General features: G+C 37.7%; 1 protein-coding gene and 1 pseudogene across 3 annotated transcripts in view; both read left to right on the top strand.

Moving 5' to 3' along the window:
* Positions 1-23,485, top strand: part of CRPPA (CDP-L-ribitol pyrophosphorylase A) — a 321,101-nt gene that overhangs the window by 68,533 nt on the left and 229,083 nt on the right. The window lies entirely within an intron of this gene.
* Positions 20,054-21,706, top strand: LOC109263776 (hsc70-interacting protein-like; annotated as a pseudogene).

Here is a 23,485-nt window from a genome sequence, read left to right as displayed (position 1 = left end):
CAGGATTTTTTTTGAGCCTTGACATTGTGAGCTATAAATGTGATTTTGGCATTTATCTGGTCCATTTGAGGATACCATTTCATATGCTTTAGAGTAAATTCAATTTTGTTGGAGGTCTAGTGGAAATCTGTTTTTTCCCCTGAGAACATCTTGGATAAGGGTTTGTCAGTGACACTTAGGTGTACCGTTGAATGCCAACATGGCCATGTTTGATAAAACCTCACAGTAAGTAGTCTGAAACATTAAATGAGTGGAAGTTCTCTGCTCAAAGTATTCTCTAGATTCTAAATCAAATCATCATCCACAGCTTTTGACTTCTACTGATGACACAATAGCTCGAATGGCCGACTTTGAAGTAGATAAAAAATAAAAGTTATGCCACCTATATGTATTAAGACAGAAACAAATACAGAGATGATCTATTTATGTTATATATATCTGTGTAATAGATCTATGGTGAAGGCAGTAAAGACCAACTAAAAGTAGGCAGAAAATGAAAGAGATTCAGTCTCCGACGGGAATCAACAGTGGATAAAACCCACATTTACATGAGATGCCACTTAATTTGTCTCTCATGTCTAAATCTACTTGTCACTGCTGTCTTGCTAGATCCTGTGGACATCTCTCTGTTGCCAGGAAAATTTTAGTTTGCTCAGTGGAGGGTGCTGAAGGGATAGTGCGGGAGGAAGGGGTTTTTCCTCCTGGTTGTGGTATGCTTGCATTCCTGCCGGGTCCACAGCTGCCATTAGCATGGGTGTGCAGCGCGGAGTGTTGTTTATTCTCTAGCAAGTTTTTGATGGCAGTTCTGGCCCCCCATTCCCTGCCAGGCAGCTTTTGTTTGCTGACACCCTAGTGAAGGTTTTCATGTTGGCCAGTCCCAGCCTGCGGTTCTGTGCCTGCTAGCCTTAGTTCCCTGGCACAGTAGAAGGCTCCAGCTTGTTGGTCCCTGTGTGCAGTACCCTGTTTAGCTGCCTTGAGTTCTTGGCCATATATCATAGCCCATGGTTTCTGACATCCCAGCCTTGGCCTGCTGATGGTGCACCATCTCTGGACCAGGTCAGGCTGCTAAACTTCTTGACCATCCAATGGGCTACAGCCAGGCCTTTTCATTTATTATTATTTTTTTTAATTTTAATTTTTTAAATGTTTATTTTGAGACAGTGAGTGAATACATGCAGTCACGGGAGGGGCAGAGAGATGGGGAGAGAGAATCCCAAGCAGGTTCAGCGCTGTCAGCTCAGAGCGTGTTGCAGGACTCCATCTCACCACCAGAGCCCAAATCAGGAGCTCAGATGCTTAACCAACTGAGCCATCCAGGCACCACAGCCAGACCTTTTTAAAGGTCTAAGCTCTCAATTTCAGCTGTGGAGAGGGGGGCCTCTTTTTTCTAAGTTTGTTCCTTTCTTGGGTATATTTCCTCAGACTTTTTAGAGTTTTACTCATTGTCAGATAGGCGATAATGGCATTGTCAGAGCCTGTGGGGCCTGGGTAGTCAGCTGGCCAGCCGAGCTGAGAGAAGATGCTGGGACAGTGGCAGCAGGTGTATTGGATATCAAGAAAATTGGAGATGAGTACTTTACATTCATCACTGAGTGTAAAGACCCCAAGGCCTGTACCATTCTCCTCCATGGGGCCAGCAAAGAGAATCTCTCAGAAGTGAAATGCAACCTCCAGAATGCCATGCAAGTATGTCCCCATGTCCTTCTGGACCCCCAGATGATTCCAGGAGGTGGGGCCTCTGAAATAGCTGTGGCCCATGTTTTGACAGAAAAGTCCAAGGCTGTGACTGGTGTGCAACAATGGCCATACAGGCCATAGGCTGTTGTCCAGGCCTTAGAGGTCATTCTTCGTACCCTTATCCAGAACTATGAGGCCAGCACCATCTATCTGTCTGCTTACTTTCCTTTGGGCCAAGTACACCCAGAAAGCTTTGAAACCAGTACCTTGGTGGACATGAAAGAGGTGGGCATCTGGGCGCCCCTGGCTGTCAAGCTGCAAACATAAAAGACAGCAGTTCTGCTACTGGGGATTGAGGACTTCATCTCCAACCACAAAAAAAAAAAAAAAAAAAAAAAAAAAAAAAGGGTGATGACCATAGCAAGGCGGGCTTCCACTGCTGTTCCACTGCTGGCCAGGAGTGAGTGGTGGGCAAGGCGACCTCAGTGTACAGAGCCAGCAGAGGCTCCCTCTTCCTTGAGCTAGACTCTCAGGGACGCTGTGGATGTCTTTGTTTGGAAGGGATCAGATTGAGGGGTGGCCCCAGCCCCTTTCTGTCTGAGCTCAGTTTGCAAAAGGCAAACAGGTCTTGAAAGAAAATATATAGTTTGTAAACCAATGGCTTCCTATAGATTTTAAATTAATATGCCAACCTGTGATGATATAAAGGAAATTGGTCAATTTCTAAAAAAAAATGTGTCAAAAATAGCTCAAAGGAGAAAACCTAGATAATTCAATAACCATTACAGAAATTATGTTAATTCAACAGCTACCAAAAAGCTATCTTCCTAACCTATTGCCCCCTAAAAAAAATCTCCAGGCTTAGGCAGTTTTAGTAGGAAGTTCTAACAGAATTTGAACATTCAACATGCTTCTTATACACACCGTTCCAGAGAATTAGGAAAAATGACCTACTTCATGAAATATAGTGTTGGTATTAAAATCAAATAAGGACAGGGGTGCCTGGGTGGTGTCACATGAGAGTTTTCTTTATTGTAAGCTTGCTACTTAGTTTGCTTCTGATGATTAAATCCAAGTCATTAAAAAAAAAAAAAAAGACCTTTAAAGAGAGGTTTAAACCTTTCTTGTTCAAATTATGTGTAGTGTACAAGTCCTTACTGAAGAGTGAACAATATCATTTTACTTGTTTATCTTGAGGCCACTTCCCCATTCCTGTAGTGGCAAGGAAGAAAGCTACGATTTTTGTCCTGAGAAGCCACAGTCTAGAACACGGGACTCCCAGGGCAGTTGGGATGGCTACAGAACAGTTGGGGCATATGTGATTATAACATCTTGAAGGCTTTGCTAACTCCTGAACTGTACAGTATGGGGCAGTGCTCCAAGGCAGTGTGAAGACATCAACTGAAAGGCTGAAAGACAACCAGAGACTGAAGCAGGTACTCACACCCAAGGAAACAGAGTTGAGGGTTGGAATCCTGTCATGTTAAAAGTAGTGAGTAAACACCTTTGGATTTTCATTAATAATCCAGAAGGACCACATCTTAAGAGTAGAGACCGCTTACAGGCAACAGTCACCTCTCTTCAGAGAAAGAAGAAAGACTCGTCTGTAACACGTATCTACAGTGTCCACTCAGTTGAAAGTTATTATATGTTAAAAAAAAAAAAAAGTAAAGGTGATTTATATTAAGAAAATGAGTCAATAGAAAAAAAAAAACCCAGATGTTGGAAACAGTAGTGTTTCAAAATAAGAATATTGAAAAAAATGTTGAATATACAAGAAAACATTGACTTAATAGATGAGACCTGATGAATTTCAAGACAAATACAGAAAATATAAAAAAAAAAATACAATGAAAACTGAGAACTGAAAAAACATCCAGGATAAAAAAAAATATTGAAATCTATTGGCTGTGATCAACAGTGAATTGAAGAATGTGGTGAACTTGAAAATAGACTATGTTCTATGAGTCTAAGGGGGAAGTGGCCAGTCTTGTTAGGTTCCAGGTCTGTGCCTAGGCCCTATCTCTTTTCTTTTACTATGTAGGTCGGAGTAGTTAGAAGACAGCCAGTAGAAAACAGATTGCCTTCCTCAAAGAATTTGAGGCTGTTTATCTCACAATCATTCTATTTTAAGAGTAACACATGGGGAAGATAGCTGAATTTCTGCTAGTTTCAGCAACTTACTCTTAGACTTCTTGGAGTCTTTGTTTTTTCTTGTCCATGAAAGGGGATAGTACAGTGTTGGCTGGATTGAGAAAGAAATGTCTCTAAATAGTATACAATTAAAGTTACATATTATGAACAATTCTATTGTTCTTCATTTCAATCACTTCAGTCCCTGGTAACATTTATATGTAAATGTGGTTAATTATATGAACTTTTTTCTTTGTTTCATCATTTTGAGATAGATTTGTAAGTAATGTAGAATTGTGTGAAACTTTTTCCTATTTCCAGTAATGTTTTATTATTGAGCATAAATAGGGTATATAAGTTGTTGAACCAGCTACGTATTGCCATTATAACTTAAATCAGGAATTTTGATCTAAGGCTATATGTTATGTAATAAAAAAAATAATAGAGGCAGTAGTAGGGTACTATACTTGATACTGTAGTAATAAATGAACTTCCACTTTGAGCAGGTACTGACTTAAAGCCACTGTTCTGGTCAGTATTCCCTTTGAGGGGCTTGCCTGTCTTGACAGAAAGGCCTCCTAATATACTACCTTTCTTAAGCCTGTTCGCCTTCCCAGTGATGGAAGAAGTTAAGAATAGTGATTACATTGGGACCCCAAAATACCCTACTTTTATTTCTAGTTCCGTGAACTTGAACAGTAATGAGCACGATCTTAAATATTTCTGGGCCTATATTCACCCCTGTACCTGAAAGTCTAAAATTTTTTTGCCCCTCATTTTATGGTTCAGAAACAGGTAAAGAGTTGGGTGTGGCAATGATTACCTCTGAGTAGAGGTTGACAGGATACTCAATGGTCATTTGGTTGGTGATATAAGCCTAAGTAAGCATGAGATATTAATGCAGCTGAGACTGAGCCGATGGAATGATGCCCTCAAAGCATATAAGAGGTTGCAGTAGTGAAGACATTGGCCAGGTGAATCACGACAAGGGCATTTCAAGTTGGGTTAGAAAATAAACAGTTGGCTTGAAAGAGATTTCATACTTCATTTCAAACTGTTAACTTCAAAAGATTAATTTCAGTGATAGAAATACTGGCCTCAGTTTGCAGCATTCCAGTAACGACTGATCTTTTAGCTTACACAATTAAAACCGATTTGGCCACATATTTCTATTCATTGTTAGATTTCTTACTTTAAAATACATGGTACTTAAATAATAAAATGCAGTATTCATTGAACAAAAGTAAATGCCTATCACTTAATATAGAACCACTTGCCCTTTTGATTTCAGTTGTCTTTTTGGTGTCTGTTGTGCCTAAGTGTCTGTTTTAAGCAGCAGGTATTTTCAGCTGCTGTTCACTGCTCGGTTGGTTGGGAGTTTATATAGAGGAGGATTGACCAAGGAGGAGTGTACATGTTTCTTTTAAGATTATTATAGATCATCAGTTGAAACTGATGGAAAATGTCTTCTTCTGCCTCACCTTAGAATACACTTAATTTGTTAAATTAACATGGAACTACCCATTCATGCAAAGGGAAAGGCAGACTACTAGTTCAGATGATCCACTCTATGGAAGGCAGAATAAATAGTATGTGATAGATTCCTATTTTATAATTAAGAGGTTAAGGTACTTGGACAGTATCTATCTGTTAAATGACAAAAACAAGATCAAAATTGTGGTATCATTACAATACCTGTTAGGTTTCCTGAAATTGATTGTTACAACAATGGCATGCTTTATTCTAGTACATCTTGATGATACTCACTTGTAAAAAGTATAATTACTTATACAAATATTTTTTCAATAAGATTTGGCAACACAGAATGAAAAGACTGGAGTATTTCCTTACCTACTTCATTGGAAGTATATTCAGTACAGTTTTTATTAGCATATTGTCTTTCTTTTTATCTCTGGTTTTCATCTTTTTGGTTTAACTTGTGGGTTAGTCTTGATGTTGAATATGTTTTTTTTATATATATGCCCGAGGGGAATAAGTGTATTTGAAATGGAATAAAATAGGATGACTAACTCCATTATTTTCTGATCGAGTTCAGTGAAGGAGGTTCAGGAAACATCCTACTTAATTGCGTTTAACGATTCTAAATTCCTTTCTTGGAAACACACCTTTTTCTTAGCCATAGTAGTCTGTAGGGTAATGAGAAAACTGCCAGGAAAAATGTTTTATCCTGTAATTCTAAAAATAACTAAAACTTGTAAAATGCTTTGGTCAGGCTTTTTTTTTCTTCTTAAGGTAATCAGAAGTTTCTTTGTAAGTTAAATGTCCAAAGCCTTCCTTAATCTGATGAAGATAGGTTGCAACATGGGTGCAGTCTGTGTGTTCCCTACCACAAAATACTAAATGGAGTTAAGAGTATCAGGAAGTTACACTTTTCCCCTTTCATTAGAAGTAGGTTAGCCTACTTACTGCAAACTTGATTTTGATGTATTTTGGAATGCATAAATGCCCTTTGTTTTCAACCCTATTCTAAATCATGTTAGATCCTGTCCTAGTGGGATATAAAGCAGTGTAATATGTGGGGGGGGGGGGGGGGGGGGTGGATCCTTAAAATGCAGCACTGAACATACAGTTAAATAAACTTAATTTTTTTTTATTTTTACCATGGCTTTATTCATTAAGATGAAGGAATTTATTAATTTATTAAATTAAGTTTTAATTCTAAAAGGAACATCTTTTCTTTAATAAGTTCTTTTTGAAGAGGGGTTACCACTGTCAAATTGTGTACTTAAAATGTCTTCTTGTTTTCATGAACACATTGTGGTAAAAGTTTCATTTAATTAAAAAAAAATTATTCTATTGGAGGGGGGTTGGGCTAAATGGGTAAGGGGCACTAACGAATCTACTCCTGAAATCATTGTTGCACTATATGCTAACTAATTTGGATGTAAATTTTAAAAAATAAAAAAATAAATTATTCTAATCAAATGACAATGATCAATAGTATAATTATATATACTTTCTCCCCCTGGTGTAGCTTGCTTCTTGCTCTATTTTTTGGAAGATAAAATAGTGATATTATTTAAAGTGGTATTAAGATTTGGTAGGACTCTGTTTAGTTTGCACCCAGGTAAAGTGAATCCTGAGATTCACTCAACAACAAAAACAAATCAGGAAACCCCAATTAGAGTTCTTACTTTATCTTTTGTAATTCACATCTGAAAATCCTAGACTAGCCACAGGCCAAGAATCTATGTGTTGATTGATGCTGTTGTTAGTAGACTGAAGCTAATGATGAGAAAGGTGGCTATCACAGTAATAAAAAGCCACAGAACTTTGAAATTGCATTTGTTGGGTTTGAACATTGGTTCTTAACCTGTCCGTCTGTTTCATGACCTCATTTTCTTAATGGTTACATAGGTATGTCTTTAAGCCCTATCTCAAAAGGTCAGTGAGAACTTTGGATGAAATATGAAATTTTCTAGTTCAGTGCTTGGTATTAGAAGTGTTTGTCACCTGTTACAGATATCCCCCAAACTCACAGGATGAAACAACAATTGTTTACTCTTGTTTGTGGATTGCCTGGGAGTTGGTTGATCCAGGTTGGGCTTGACTGGCTTGTGGTATGTGGTTCCTTGCGTGAGGGCTATGCTCAGGTTTGCTCTCTGTGTGTTTCTTGAGCCCACACTGAAGGGCCAGCAGCTATCTTGGAGAACTTCTTACAGTAATGGCAGAAATTAGAAGACAAGTGGAAAACTCTGATTCTTCATAAGTGATATGCATGTGCCTACCACATTGACACATTCGCTTTCATTCCATTGGACAAATCAAGCCATGTGACCAATCCCAACATCACTTTAATGAGCAGGTACACTTCACATTTGTGATGGTGGCAAGAAAATGCGTATATCATTCTACAGGGTAATGAAAAAATTATGATCAGTACTCAAATCATCAGTAGTAAACAAATAGATGTTTCTGTTTTGCCTTTAAAAAATATTAACTTTTTTTTCCTTTTTCTTCTTACCATGTACTTTCTGACATGAACAAAGTAGGTATTGAACCTGTAACATTATTGAGGTATTAACAGCTTTACAAACCTGACTGGTCATATATCATTTTCTCTGCTGACACAAGTGCTTTTTCTCATGCTCTGGTTTAATTTCATCCTGTAGATCACAGCTTAAATATCAACTCCCTATGAACCCTTCCTGTCTATTTTTCTCCTTCTTTCTAATTCCCTTTTTAATTTCCTTTGTAGTACTTAGTTGGATCTGTAATTATTTGGTTTATTTATGTTTATCCCCTGCAAATATGCAGTCCATGAAGGCAGGGATTTCATCTTCATTGTGTTTGCCTCAGAGATGTTAGCTGATTTTGATAACTGACCATTAGGACCACTTTTCACTTCCTGTGCCTTAAATTCTTCCCTGTACATTTTAAATTCACCAATAAAGACTGAGCCTCCCAAACCGTAGGTCCCCATGCTTGACCCCAGGACAGCAGAACCCTTGCATGTGCATGTGTGTTCTCTACCTGGGAGCTCATTGTGTATCCCTGGTTATGCTGTGTCATTTCCAAGTTTTGTAAGCGATAAACCTTTATTTTGTTTTCCAAGTTTCCTGATGGTTGTTGTTGAAGGGTATCTGGGAATCACAGTAAGAACAACCAGGGTTAGTTCAGTCAAAACATTGTTTTGGAGACAGGAGATGCCTGTTGGAAGGCTGACTGGGGCCCACGTGAGTGCCCCTGGACATTTGCAGCTGATAGCATTCCTATCAGTAGGCTGAGACTGGTACAAAACAGTAAGAATAAAATAAATGGAAGAAAAGCTATGTTTTTAGGTGAAATCAGCTATCTTTACTGTATCTCATTTTGGTATAACAGTTTACTACAAGCATTTATTAAACAACACATTAGAACACTGATCTGATGGGTTTTGAGTTGGCATTTTTATAGGTACTGAATTTAGCAACACCTAAACAAAATCTTTATATCTCGATGCAGAGTATTCAAGGAAGTTGTTTGGATTCTGGAAGGTAATAACCTAAGTAAATGTAGCTCCAGCAGCAGGTTGCTCATACTGTTATAAAGTACATTTCCAATATATAAAGTGGACTAATTCTATGCATTTTATACTTCAGATAGGGCTGAGAGTGACACTAAAGTTCCCAAACTGGTGATTTGAAAACTGAGTACTGCCTGCAAAGGTATGGGTCTCTCCTGCATTTTATTTTAATTATATATATTTTTAGCATTAAAAGCAAAACAAAACAAAAACAAACCTTACCTTTGTCAACAGCATAAGATTCAGCAGTGCTGGGTTCTCCGTATAGTCTTTTGTGCTAAATTGTCAAACAAATGACATCTTCATACACTGTATACTCTTCAGGACTCATTTATAATTATTCTTTTCAATTGCCTTTTAAATCAGATAATGAGGTACAGATATTTATACTGCCTTTTGTGTTAACTTATGTATGTAGTTACTTTTATTGGCTGTGTCTATTTATGTAGATTCAGGTTGCTGTCTAATGTTACTTCACTTTAGCTTCAAGGCCTTCCTTTGGTGTTTCTAGTAGCGCATGCTGCCTGGCAAAGTATTCTATCACTCTTTGCTAACTTGAGAATGTCATCCTTCATTTATGAAGGATTATTTGGCTGGATATAAAATTCTTAGTTCATGGTCTTTTTCCTATCAGCGCTTAGAATATGCTCTCCCACTGCCTTCAGGAATTCATCAGATATGGTTTCCTTTGGTTCATTAAATATATTTAAAATAACTTGTCTTTATCTAGTAAGTCCAAAGTCTAGTCTTCCTCAGGACAGTTGTATGATTTTCTTGACATATGCTCTTGTTTCTTGGCATATCTGCTAATTTTTGTTGAAAACTAACTTTTTTTAGTAATACAGCAACTTTGGAAATAAGAACCCACACCTCTATGGTTGGCTTTTGAAAACATTTGTTTCTACTTTCTAAAAATTTTTTAAGATGTTTGTTTATTTTTGAGAGAGAGACAGAGAGAGACAGACCATGAACAGAGGAGAGGCAGAGAGAGAGAAGTCACAGAATCCTTTTCAGGCCCTAGGCTCTGAACCGTCAGCACAGAGCCCAACGCGGGGCTTGAACTCATGAACCATGAGATCATGACCCGAGTCGAAGTCAGACGCTTAACCAACTGAACCACCCAGTTGCCCCCACTTGTTGGTACTTTTGATTTGTTAAATGACTTACCTGAATTCTATAGTATGTGTATTCTTGTCTATTATGTCCTATGTAGCCATTGAGGTCTCTATTAGGATAGTTTAGTGGTCAGTTAATGGTAAGAGATTTCCTTAAGTATCTGGAACAAACCATGTTCCCAGTTTTGCCTGTTGTCTCTGTGTGTAAAGACACACTTGGCTATGCTCAGGAAAGCAGTTTACAACTCTGGCTTCCTTCTCACTTCCTGTTTGTGAAGCACAAGATTAGTCAGAAGTAAGAGCATGGGACCTTGTCAGGTCTTTCCTGGGCATGTGGACAGCTCTATGTATGTTCATGGTCTTTACTGGATACCCAGGAATAGCATTTGGGCTTTTCAAAGCCTTGTTTGGACATCTTACTCTTCAGCTTTTCCTTTTAATGGTTTAGCTTAGCTTAGCTTATTGTTTGCCTCAATTGTTACCATCACATTAGGCAGCTGCTGTGGTAAGCAGTTACTGCTGATAATTTTTAGCACATGCTCCTAGGGAAACTATACTGGAAATCTCTGACTTAAGTCAAACAAAAACAAACCTTAGAACTCAGGTTTTCAGGGTTTTCAGGAGACAGGTGAAACTATGGCAGCTACCTTGGGACTGGAATTTAGAGAAACTCCAACTTTGTTTTGTCTTATCCAGTGGCTGTTAGGCTTCTGTTTTTCACTGTAGCTGTAGGTTGTTGGTGTTCAAGATAACCATCATACTCAGAAGAGACTGTGGGGCATGAGGTGGAGGAAAAAGGATAATTAAAATGCTACAACGTTCACTGTGGTTTTGTCTTTTTTTTTTTTTTTTATACCAAGATTCAGCATTACCTACTTCAGCAAACATTCCGTAGACTGACACATGGGTTTGATTAACTTCCAGAGTTGTGAAAAAGGTGATTTTCATAATACCTGTCAATGTTTTTGTTGTTTTTACAGAGAAAAGAATTTTGGTGCCCTCAACAAGTAACTATATTCCTTGTTTTTTTTACGTGACAGTTGTAACTCTCAGTTATGTCTGAGTGTAGGACTGTCAGGTCAAATATGCAAGAGCCAAGTATGCACAAGTTGATTCTTTTTTTAAAAAATTTTTTGAACATGTATTCATTTTTGAGAGATAGAGTGTGAATGGGAGAGAGGCAGCAGAGAGAGAGGGAGACATGGAATCTGAAGCAGGCTTTAGGCTCTGAGCTGTCAGCGCAGAGGCTGATGCAGGACTTGAACTTAGGGACAGTGAGATCATGACCTAAGCTGAAGTTGGCCAGTTAAACGACTGAGCCACCCAGGGGCCCCATATACACAAGTTGATTCTTGACCATATGCTATTTACTTGCCATAACCAATATGTGACTTATTAATAATATTCTGATACTAAATATATGTCTTTTAAATGTCTTTTTCTGTAAGTTGTGAACATATTTCTCTAACATGTACATTTGTGCCTGCTTCTGCTTTTTAATTACCATAAAGTAGATATGATTTACCTGATTTGAGAGGGTGGGATTGTGAGTATATTCTGCAGAAAGAGAGTGAGTGAAAAAGTTGAACTCAGAAATGTTAAATCATAATTTTCTAAACTGGGTATCATGGAATATTCTTGAAGATAGTAAGTTTTGGGAAAAGGCCTCATGGTAAAATATATTTGGGAAATTCTAGGCATAATATTCCTTATTTGAATATTTAAAGTGGATATTAGTAACCAAGGCCTGATGCAAAGTTGCTAAACTTTAACCTAGCATTTCCCAAACTTATTTGCATGAGGAACATATTCTGTGGATCATAGCTAGTAATATCGTGAGAAACAAGTACATTTTTGCAGAAGAAACCAGTGGACCTCTAGATAATTTTATCGATTTACTTTAACTTTTTATTTCAGCTAGTTACAGACAAGATATGCAGAGGTGAGTAGTGGGGACAAGTAACGATGAAGGCAATCTTGCATACTTAGCTGGAGAATAGAAATGTACTTAAGTTTTGCTAAGCTGTATCATTAGCCATATCTTTTATATATAATGAGGAATTAATAAGTTGACAAAATTAAATGTTTATTTATGCTATAGAACTTTAAGAATGTAGTCAATTTGTTCTTAATGCTTTGCACAGTTCTACACGTACGGCAGTTGTTAATGTGTGTGTGTAACAGATTAATGCATTTTATAAACTTTCATAGAGCTTATCACTGGGAAGAAAGAAAGCTATAGGAAACTGAAATAGAATTTTGAGCTCCCGTGTTTGGTTATGCAACCATTTCTAGGTTGGTAAATTCAGGAAAAGGTATTGAACTCTTTTGAACACTTGAGAAATAAACACGTACGTATATGGTTACTTTATAACAAATCAAGAACAGATGGGAAAAGGACAGTCTTTCCAATAAATTGTGTTGGTGAAGCTAGACAGCCATGTGTTTATGGAGGAACTGGACCAGTATCTTACACCATACACAAAAAATAACTTAAAAATGGAATAAATACTTGAACATAATAACTGAAACCATAAAACTTCAACCATACATAGGTGGTAGGCTCCTTGACGTTGATCGGGGGCAATGATGGTTTTTTTGGTTTGGTTTTGTTTTTTTGCATCTGACACCAAAAATAAGGACAACAGATAAGTGAGACTGCATCAAACTGAAATCTGTATCTCTGAGGGATTGGTGGTAATAATTCCATTTTCATTCATGATTTTATCTATTTGGGTCATCTCCCTTTTCTTTTTGAGAAGCCTGGCTAGAGGTTTGTCAATTTTGTTTATTTTTTCAAAAAACCAACTCTTGGTTTCGTTGATCTGCTCTACCGTTTTTTTAGATTCTATATTGTTTATTTCTGCTCTGATCTTTATTATTTCTCTTCTTCTGCTGGGTTTAGGCTGCCTTTGCTGTTCTGCTTCTATTTCCTTTAGGTGTGCTGTTAGATTTTGTATTTGGGATTTTTCTTGTTTATTGAGATAGGCCTGGATTGCAATGTATTTTCCTCTCAGGACTGCCTTCGCTGCGTCCCAAAGCGTTTGGATTGTTGTATTTTCATTTTCGTTTGTTTCCATATATTTTTTAATTTCTTCTCTAATTGCCTGGTTGACCCACTCATTCGTTAGTAGGGTGTTCTTTAACCTCCATGCTTTTGGAGGTTTTCCAGACTTTTTCCTGTGGTTGATTTCAAGCTTCATAGCATTGTGGTCTGAAAGTATGCATGGTATAATTTCAATTCTTGTAAACTTATGAAGGGCTGTTTTGTGACCCAGTATATGATCTATCTTGGAGAATGTTCCATGTGCGCTCGAGAAGAAAGTATATTCTGTTGCTTTGGGATGCAGAGTTCTAAATATATCTGTCAAGTCCATCTGATCCAATGTATCATTCAGGGCCCTTGTTTCTTTATTGACCGTGTGTCTAGATGATCTATCCATTGTTGTAAGTGGGGTGTTAAAGTCCCCTGCAATTACCACATTCTTATCAATAAGGTTGCTTATGTTTATGAGTAATTGTTTTATATATTTGGGGGCTCTGGTATTCGGCGCATAGACATTTATAATTGTTAGCTCCTCCTGATGGATAGACCCTGTAATTATTATATAATGCCCTTCTTCATCTCTTGTTACAGGCTTTAATTTAAAGTCTAGTTTGTCTGATATAAGTATGGCTTTCTTTTGGCTTCCAGTAGCATGATAAATAGTTCTCCATCCCCTCACTCTCAATCTAAAGGTGTCCTCAGATCTAAAATGAGTCTCTTGTAGACAGCAAATAGATGGGTCTTGTTTTTTTATCCATTCTGATACCCTATGTCTTTTGGTTGGCGCATTTAATCCATTTACATTCAGTGTTATTATAGAAAGATACGGGTTTAGAGTCATTGTGATGTCTGTATGTTTTATGCTTGTAGTGATGTCTCTGGTACTTTGTCTCACAGGGATCCCCCTTAGGATCTCTTGTAGGGCTGGTTTAGTGGTGACAAATTCCTTCAGTTTTTGTTTGTTTGGGAAGGCCTTTATCTCTCCTTCTATTCTAAATGACAGACTTGCTGGATAAAGGATTCTCGGCTGCATATTTTTTCTGTTTAGCACACTGAAGATATCGTGCCAAGTCTTTCTGGCCTGCCAAGTTTCAAAGGAGAGATCAGTCACGAGTCTTATAGGTCTCCCTTTATATGTGAGGGCACGTTTATCCTTTGCTGCTTTCAGAATTTTCTCTTTATCCTTGTATTTTGCCAGTTTCACTATGATATGTCGTGCAGAAGATCGATTCAAGGGAGTTCTCTGTGCCTCTTGGATTTCAATGCCTTTTTCCTTCCCCAGTTCAGGGAAGTTCTCAGCTATAATTTCTTCAAGTACCCCTTCAGCACCTTTCCCTCTCTCTTCCTCCTCTGGGATACCAATTATGCGTATATTATTTCTTTTTAGTGTATCACTTAGTTCTCTAATTTTTCTCAAACTGAAATCTGTATCTACACTCTGAAGGAAAGAAATCAAAATACAAGTTACCGAATGGGAGGACATACTTAAAAATCTTCTTTCTGATAAGGGGTTTATGTCAAAAATATACAAAGAACTCCTACAAATCAATAGAGAAATAGCTAAAAAAACAGGCACATAATCTGAATACATTTTTTCAAGAACACCTGCAGCTGACCAACAGGTACATAAAAACATGCTCACCTTCACCAGTCAGGGAAATGCATATCAGAACCACAATGAGATCTCCTCTCAACACCTGTCAGAAGGCAGAGTATCAAAAAGCCAAGAAATAACAAGTGTTGGTGAGAATGTGGAATAGAGGGAACCATCCTGCAGTGTTGATGGAGTCTAACTTGGTGCGGCCATCCTGGAAAATCGTGTGGAGGTTTCTCAATTAAAGAACTGCCATGATTCAGCACTTCCACTTCTGGATATCTATTAAAAGAAAAGGAAAACTCTCAAAAAGATATCTGTGCACCTACATTCAAGGCAGCATTATTTGCAATAGCCAACATAGGGAAACAACCAAAGTGCCAATAGACGGTGAATAAAGAAAATATCTCTTATGTGGAGTCTTAACAACAAAACTCAAGTTCATGGGTACAGAGAAGAGATTAGTGGTTGCCAGAGGTAGGAAGTGAGGGGTGGGTGGGAGAAATGAGTAAAGGGGGTCAAAAGGTAAAAAGAAAGAAATTTAAAAAAACCCAGTCAACCAAAATAGACATCACCAAATCCATATACAAGAAGTCCTTAATTTGATTCCATATATCTTTCTAATGTTTAGTTAGCTGATTTCTTAAGACATGATAAATTACAATTTTTAAAAAAAAAATTACTGCAGAAAAACTGTTGTCAGAAAATCCAAAGGGTAAAAATTTGGCATTTCAAAGGCATATGAATTATACTAAATTTTAGTAAGAATATGTTTGATGTTTTTGAAATACACTTTGAAAATAGATCACTTCTTGAAGGTGTTTAGTATTCAAAATTTCTTGCCCCTTTTTTCAAATTCATAGTAACATAAGGAAGGAAGTAATCTGTAAAAGACTAAAATCATGATCTTACAAGTCTCTAATCACTTCCAGTGCTAAATTCATTATAGCCTGGACCTTGAATAAACCTGACTTGTCTCTTAGATATTAATTGCTGATTAAAATGGTGTGTGTGTATAGATGTATCTATAGATCTATACAGATCTATAGATATACCTGTATCTAGATCTATATAGATATCTATATAGATACACACACACTACTGCGTGTATATACACACATACACACACTAAATTTTTTACAGTTTTTGGACAAATGATCATTTTCTATTATGCTGCCAAGTCCACCATATATTATCAATGTATTTTAGAAAGAGTAAGTATTGGGCACCTGGGTGGTTCAGTCGGTTAAGCATCTGTCTTTGCCTCAGGTCATGCTCTCCTGGTTTGTGAACTTGAGCCCTGCTTCAGGTGAACCCTGCTTCTTTCTCTCCCTCTCTGACTCTCGTGGGATGCTCTTTCTCTCTCTGTCTGCCCCTGGCTCACTTGTGCCCCACCCCCCCAAAAAAAGTAGGTACCATTCCTTTGGATGTTGGTTGAATAGTAGATGTATTGTACACATTTATTTATAGTTAAAAATGGACTCTTTTGAACCTCAGATTATATATATTTATATAAAATATAAAAATATAAAAATACATTAAAAAAATATAAAAACCTGTGTTGTAAAGTTGAACCTTAAGTGATTTTGTGAATGATAATGTTTCTGGCTAGAATTCTAGTTTTTTGAAGTTTGCCATAGTGGGGTTATAGTGTGTCTTAATTATTTTAATGATTGAAGTGCAGGTATTTTATACAAGCTGTCTAGAAAGCTAGTAGGAAAGGATCCACTTTGCCTTCTGTGACCTGCAGTGTGTACTGTGTTATTGGAGGGTTGGCAGGCTATCATGTGAAAAAGAACCCCAGATTACTGTTTTCTCCTTCAAAACACAATAGTGAGGATTTCATCAACAAAATTGTAGGTGGAGAGTTACACATGTGTGATTCTTAAAAAGAAAGCAAGAATTTTTTAATTTGTTTCCAAATTATTATGACATAATCTAGGTGCAGTACTCTATAGTGCTTCTGACAGGATTTGAAACAAGATTGGTGGTATTTTGAATGTAGTGTATTTAGATTTTTCTGCATTTGATCAGAGTATTTGCACAATGAAATGTCCAGGATATATAAAGCGTTCCGTTAGAAATTAAGGCGGGATTCTAGAATCGTTCAGGAGACTCAGTAAAGTAAAACAACAACAACAACAACAACAACAACAAAAACAAAAAACAAAAAACCTCAAGGTATCCTGGACAAATTGGCGGACATTTTCTCCCACTAAGAGTGCAGTGAGTGTGGTTAAAATTACTGTCCTAAGGTACAATATGTATGTAGTTTTTGAAAATAGATGAGAGAAGTTGTAACAGGAAGCCTCTCTTTGAGCTTTATGGAAACAGAGAAGAGACTAAAATTAGGCCAAGTGTGCATTAGCCTTAGGCAAAGGCATGTGTGGTGGTGAAGATGGCCTAGGATTTTGTAGCAAGTCAGTGATGGAACACACCCTTGTCAGCTGTGTTGAACTTCCACTTCTGTGTAAGGCGGGGTAGAATGAGTGTATGTTGCACATTGCCCCTTTATTGCTGAGCCAAGGAGCTTCCCCTTCCTCCTTAGTGCATGTATTGATAAATTATATGTAGATAAGGGTATACACACATTGATATAAATATACTGACATAAAAATTTCAAGACAAATACACCGTTTACCTTAGGAAGTGTTTGAATGAAATGAATGTATGAAAGAAAGAGTATTTTACCCTGTGGAGAGCAATGCTGGTCTCCAGAAGCTATTTCCTTTGAGTTACTTTTTTTTTTTTTTTTTTGTCTGCACAACATGCAGTCTGAGCCACAGTGTTCAAGGTTACTTGACACCTTTTATGTTAGCCACCTTCCCTTATTTTTCTCCAAGGCTGTGATCCTTTTGAAGATAGCTAATTTCATGTGGAGTGAATTGGAGCCCTTCCTTGGTAGGGTCCCTTCCCTAAGACAAGAAAACACACACACACACACACACACACACACACACAGAAACTTCAAGGTAACCTGGCTATGTGTGTATGTGACAACATCCCTTACGACTTGTAACATGAGATCACTTAATCAGACTGCATGTTTGTGTGTATTACCATATATGGGAGACAAAGAACTAGGGAATATATTAAAAACTCTGCCATATGGCGTTCGGGGCTCAGTTTAGGGCTCAGCCCGACTGAGCCATGCTGGCACGAATCAAGTTGCTTCCTGGAAAAAGGAAAACCTTGATGTCACAACTCTGTGTGAGAATCTTGCTACATCCCCACTATTGGAAATGAGAAAGGAAGACTATTTCTCTCAGGGAGGTGATTGAAAGGGTGCATAGAAATATTTCTACTTTTTGAGGAAAAAAGGGACAAAGTTAAAAACATGAAAATGAATTGGAATGCCCTACTCCTGGCACTTACTTTGACTTTATTTCAACCTAGAAAGACAAAAAGATTCTAACTCTTATTTTTCTTTTACATTGTGACAAGGCAATCAGAAATGGCACTGTCTGGGGGAAATATAGGGGCTTTTTCATGATTTGGTAGTTTTCAGGCACTAGACAAAATTAGTCCCCCAAAGTTTCATCAGGAAGAAAGTTTTATATCTTTTTGCTGTGCATTTGCATGATCAAGAAAGATAGTTTCTAGTTTTCAGGGAAATCACTCAAATCTTTCACAAGCACACTTTATGGAAAAAGATCACACAACATAAACTCCTCAAGATTGGGGTAAGAACTCTTCTGGTATGTTTTGAATTTGTTTCTCTCTCTCTCCTAACCTCAAAACATAACACATAAAACAGTTAATATGTAATGAATGAAATGTATAAAAATATATAAATGACATATATTAAGATTGGTAAGTTTATTCTGAGAATATTTTTTCATCTTTTATGTGATCCCAATGCCTAAAAAGTAAGATAATTTTAGCTCATACAGGACTTGATTGGTCTTAAATCTTCCCATGTGAGAATTCTGTAGAGAAATAGTACCTCTGTGATGAGTGATGAGTAGGGCAGATGATTTTTCTTGATTCCATGACATCTACATTTTAAGAGAGATTTCTTTCTTTAGTATCTACATATATTTCCTCCTCTTGATATTTTCACAATGAAAACTAGTTGTTTTTTTGTTTGTTTTTTTTTTACTTTTTTAATTTAATTTAGGCCTGTGTCTGTTAGATGTCTGTTTCATATGAAAATCCTTCTGGGGGACAGAGTGTGTTTTTGCTCACACTGAATATCAGAGAATAACTGTCAACACTCGGGAAATAATGATTATTAATCAAGAAGGGAATGCATTTCCTTCAGAAGACTGAGACCTGGCAGTGGGTAGGAGTCCTCTGTTCTCAGTATTCTCTCTCAGCTTTTTTTTTCCCTTTAGTTTTTCTTAGTTAAAATATATTCCACATCTTTTTTATGAAAGACTACTCTTAGACCATGTTTTTTTTTTTAGCATAAAGACTAAATTTCGAACAGTTTTTGGACAGATGATCATTTTCCATTATGTTTCCTATGCACCATATATTACCAACATAGTGTTCTAAAAAGAGTAAGTACCATTCCTTTTGATGTTGGTTGTATAGTAGATGTATTGTACACATGTATTTATAGTTAAAAATGAAATCCTTGAACCTGAGACTATATAAGGCACTCTAAACCACTTAGCATGGTGGAAGATTCTAGAAGTTCATGCCGAAGTTAAGCTGATATGGTGGATTTCACATGTATTGTGAAAGAGTTGCCAGAGTTCACTCTTGGAGGGTTTCAGTGTGATATTTGAAATATTGTTTTGGGAAAGATTTTTGGATTGTGACCATATTTACAAACAGCAGTGATGTTGTTACAATTACACAGTCACCAGTTTTGTAGGAGAATTTTGAGGTGAAATGCCTCTATTAACAATTCTTCCTGTTCCTTTAACTTCCCAGTGTTCAGGGTATCTCCCTGTCTCTTGGTTTTGCAAAGAAAGGAGACTTCAGGTTTTCCAAGACAGACTCTAAGTTTCTGGAGAAATGGAATTGGTAACTGGCAAGTTGTTGACACATTTGTTAGAACTAGGCTTTTTGTTGCTTTATGATTAATCCATTTTTTCCTATTCCTCTGCTTAATTTATGATTTCTGTTTCCTGTAACTTGAGTTTTACTTGCCATATCTCTTCCGCTGTAAGAACAATGTGTGCCATTGTAGGTTTGGCTTCCTTTCACAGCTTGCAGATTGTTTTGTTATGTCGTAGTTCAAATTTCTTGCAGATGGAATGTGATTTACTCCGCTTTATTTATTCATCCAGACCATAAGCCACAGATCATCTGATAGATTGGCTACTCTGGTGATAGGTCCTGATGCAATAGACCAAACACCAGAATGGGGTTGGAGAGGGAAGAGATGACAGGAAATAAAACATGGTTGATGCCTCTTTACCATGGACTGTAGATTAGGCATTTTCCTTAAAAAAGAAAAAAAAAAAAAAAAAGGGCGGGGGGGGGGTAGGCAGGGTAAGTATCTAATACATGTACTATAAACTTAAAACAATTTCAAGTAGAGGCACCTGTGTAGCTCAGTTGGTTGAATGTCCATCTCTGGGTTTCAGCTGGGGTCATGATCTCAAGGTCATGGGATAGAGCCCTGCATCAGGCTCTGTGCTGAGTGTGGAGCCTGCTTAAGATACTCTCTTTCTCCACACGGTCACTCTAAGTTAGTACCTGCGCCTGGAATGGGGCCACAACCTTTGTGCGTCGGCCACCCACCACCACCTCTGGACCATGGACCCCTGCAAAGTGAGTGAGCTTCAGGCCTTCGTGAAAATGTGTAAGCAGGATCCGAGTGTTCTGCACACCAAGGAAATGTGCTTCCTGCAGGAGTGGGTAGAGAGAATGGAGGGTAAAATACCACCTGTTACTCATAAAACTAAATCAGAAGACAATATCAAGGGAGAAAAAACAGATAGTAAGAAGGTGGAGGAAAACATAAAGACAGATGAACCATCAAGTGAGGAAAGTGATCTAGAAACTGACAATGAAGGTGTGATTGAACCAGATACTGATTCCCATCAAGAAATGCGAGATGAAAATGTAGAGATAACTGAGGAAATGATGGATCAGGCAAATGATAAAAAAGTGGCTGCCATTGATGCCCTAAATGATGTTGAACTACGGAATGCCATTGACTTGTTCATGGATGCCATCAAACTGAATCCTCTCTTGGCCATTCTATATGCCAAGAGAGCCAGTGTCTTCATTAAATTACAGAAGCCATCTGCTGCCATCTGAGACTGTGACAGAACTATTGAAATAAATCCTGATTCAGCTCAGCCTTACAAGGGGCGAGGGAAAGCACACTGACTTCTGGGCCATTGGGAAGAAGCAGCACATGATCTTGCCCTTGCTTGTAAACTGGATTTTGATGAAGATGCTCGTGCAATGTTGGAAGAAGTTCAACCAAGGGCCCAGAAAATTGCTGAACATCGGAGAAAGTGTGAGCAAAAACGTGAAGAGCGAGAGATCAAAGAAAGAATAGAAAGGGTTAAGAAGGCCGGGAAGAACATGAGAGAGCCCAGAGGGAGGAAAAAGGCAGACAAATCAGGAGCTCAGTATGACTCTTTCCCAGGTGGCTTTCCTGGGGGAATGCCTGGTAATTTTCCTGGAGACATGCCTGGAATGGGGGTGGGGGAGGGAGGAATGCCTGGAATGGCAGGAATGCCTGGGCTGAATGAAATTCTTAGTGACCCAGAGGTTCTTGCAGCCATGCAGGATCCAGAAGTTATGGTGGACTTCCAGGATGTGGCCCAGAACCCAGCAAATATGTCAAAATATCAGAGTAGCCCAAAGGTTATGAATCTCATCGTAAATTGTCAGCCAAATTTGGAGGTCAAGCATAATGCCTTTCTGACAAAGCCCTTGCTGAAGGAAAAGCAACTTAGATCACCTATTGGATGTCACAGTAATACAAACCAGTGTATCTCTGACGTTCTCATGGAGAAAGCTGGGGTGCTGTGAAGATAATCCCTACCCCTCTGCCCCGCATGCAACTGAAACATTATACAGTGATTTACCATTAGGGTTTTCATTCAGATGATGTTTTCCTACTAGGAATTACAAACTTTAAACACTTTTTAATCCTTAAAAATATTTAAAAACATATTAAAAGGGTGTGTTAATTCCTACATTTTTCTTTACTAATCATTGCAGTTTTTTTCTTCCTTTGGATTAATTGGGCAAGGAAGATACGTCAGTATGGAAGATTTATTGCTCAGTTTGAGTGAAATAAAAGCTTATTAGCAAGAGGCAAATATCACATTTAAATAGATGAAGTTTGAGATGGGTATATGGTTACTGAGACATTTTGACTTGTCTTTTTAAATGCTTTATTTTTTAAACATGATTTATTTCATTAAAACCATTGGGACCACCAGTATTGGGTAGGACCTGGATAGGGGCCGAAAGTTCTTGGCAGGGCAGCAGCAACCTTTCTCCTTTAATATAGCATGCATACTTGTGCAGATGCATTTAAATCTTACCCTGTGGTGAAGGGATGATTTTTATAATGCTGCAGTAGAGTTGGATTACTTAGCTGTGTTCTTCTGTGATACCGAAAATAAACGTTTCGTATTATTTCCACACACACGCACAAAAGATACTCTTTCTCTGTCTCTCTTTTCCCTCCCTCCCTCCCTCCCCCTGCCCCCAGCTGCTGCCCAGCTCCCCTGCTCGTGTGCTCTCTTTCTCCCTAAAATTAAGAATGAAATAAAAATCTTAAAACAATTTCAAGTATACAGTATTTCACTTGATGATGTCCTCAGAAAAATTCAGGCAAAAACTGAAAATCTTCTATTGTTGTAGGTATTTTCACTACTAAGATAAAAATGAGTATGACATTAAAATTGTTGTTTGACAACTCAGTTGTTGTATCATGGACAGTTTACTCAAGGAAAATGAGGTTAGAGATTGTGTATTAGTGTACTTTGAGGCTTTGTTACTAGTGGTACAAATTTTATTTGCTCCATCTATGCTAGAGACAAGGGCTAGTGTAGCATATGAAATGCAAGGGTCTCAGTACATCAAAGGCTGGTGGCCAAAGTTAGGTGTAATGGTCTGGAGCAGTTGTTGTTTGCCAGGGGCATACTCTGCTCATCCAGGATGGAATTCATACAACATACAGAGGATGTGCAGAAAGTGACCTATCTATCGGGCTGTGTTCTTACTCACTTTATATTTTTTGATTAAAAAACAAAACACACACAAAAAAAACCCTTCTTGTAGCTAATGGGATTTATTAAGTTCCTCAGAATAACTTGTTACCTATTACAGAAGAAATACTGAAATCCAGGTGTTCCTAGATAACTTTCCAGTGTATCCAGATCATCTTGCTATAATGGATCCTCACCAGTCTGTAACTGCACTATGAAGTTCATCCTGTCCAGGGACCACAGTTTTAGCTCTCTGTGGATGAGGGACAGGTGTGCAGGTCTTAATTCTTTCTCTATGCGGCAAGGCTTTTGTGTACATGTGTGTTAATATGCATGTTTGATAAAATATATTCCTTAGCATGTATTACATATATTTGATAGACTGTTTTAAAAGAAAATAGGTCTTTAATCTTGTCTTTATCATCCAGCTTAAGAAATAAAACATTGCTGGTATTTTACTTGATGTCTTTAGTATTCTCCTTTTTGTTTTCATCCTTGTCCTGCGTTCCCTTCGCTCCTATTTTAATTTTGGGCTAATAATTTTCTTGTCTACCTCTACAGTCTTAACAAATAACTAGAGTTTCCTAAAATTACTTGGTTATGAATATATGTATGAAGAGAGTCTTATTGGTAATATTTCTGCATGACTTTTGGTAGACATTATTGAGACTCCTTCTGCATATATTTGTAGTTTATTACTTAGAGTTGCTTGCTGTATTATAGAACAGTCATTAAAGTCTTCCTAGTTGTCGGTAA

The sequence above is a fragment of the Panthera pardus genome, unplaced genomic scaffold, assembly GCF_024362965.1.
Source record: "Panthera pardus isolate Hobbes unplaced genomic scaffold, ASM2436296v1 HiC_scaffold_8, whole genome shotgun sequence".
Lineage (NCBI taxonomy): Eukaryota > Metazoa > Chordata > Mammalia > Carnivora > Felidae > Panthera > Panthera pardus.
This window is presented reverse-complemented; position numbering and strand designations above follow the sequence as displayed.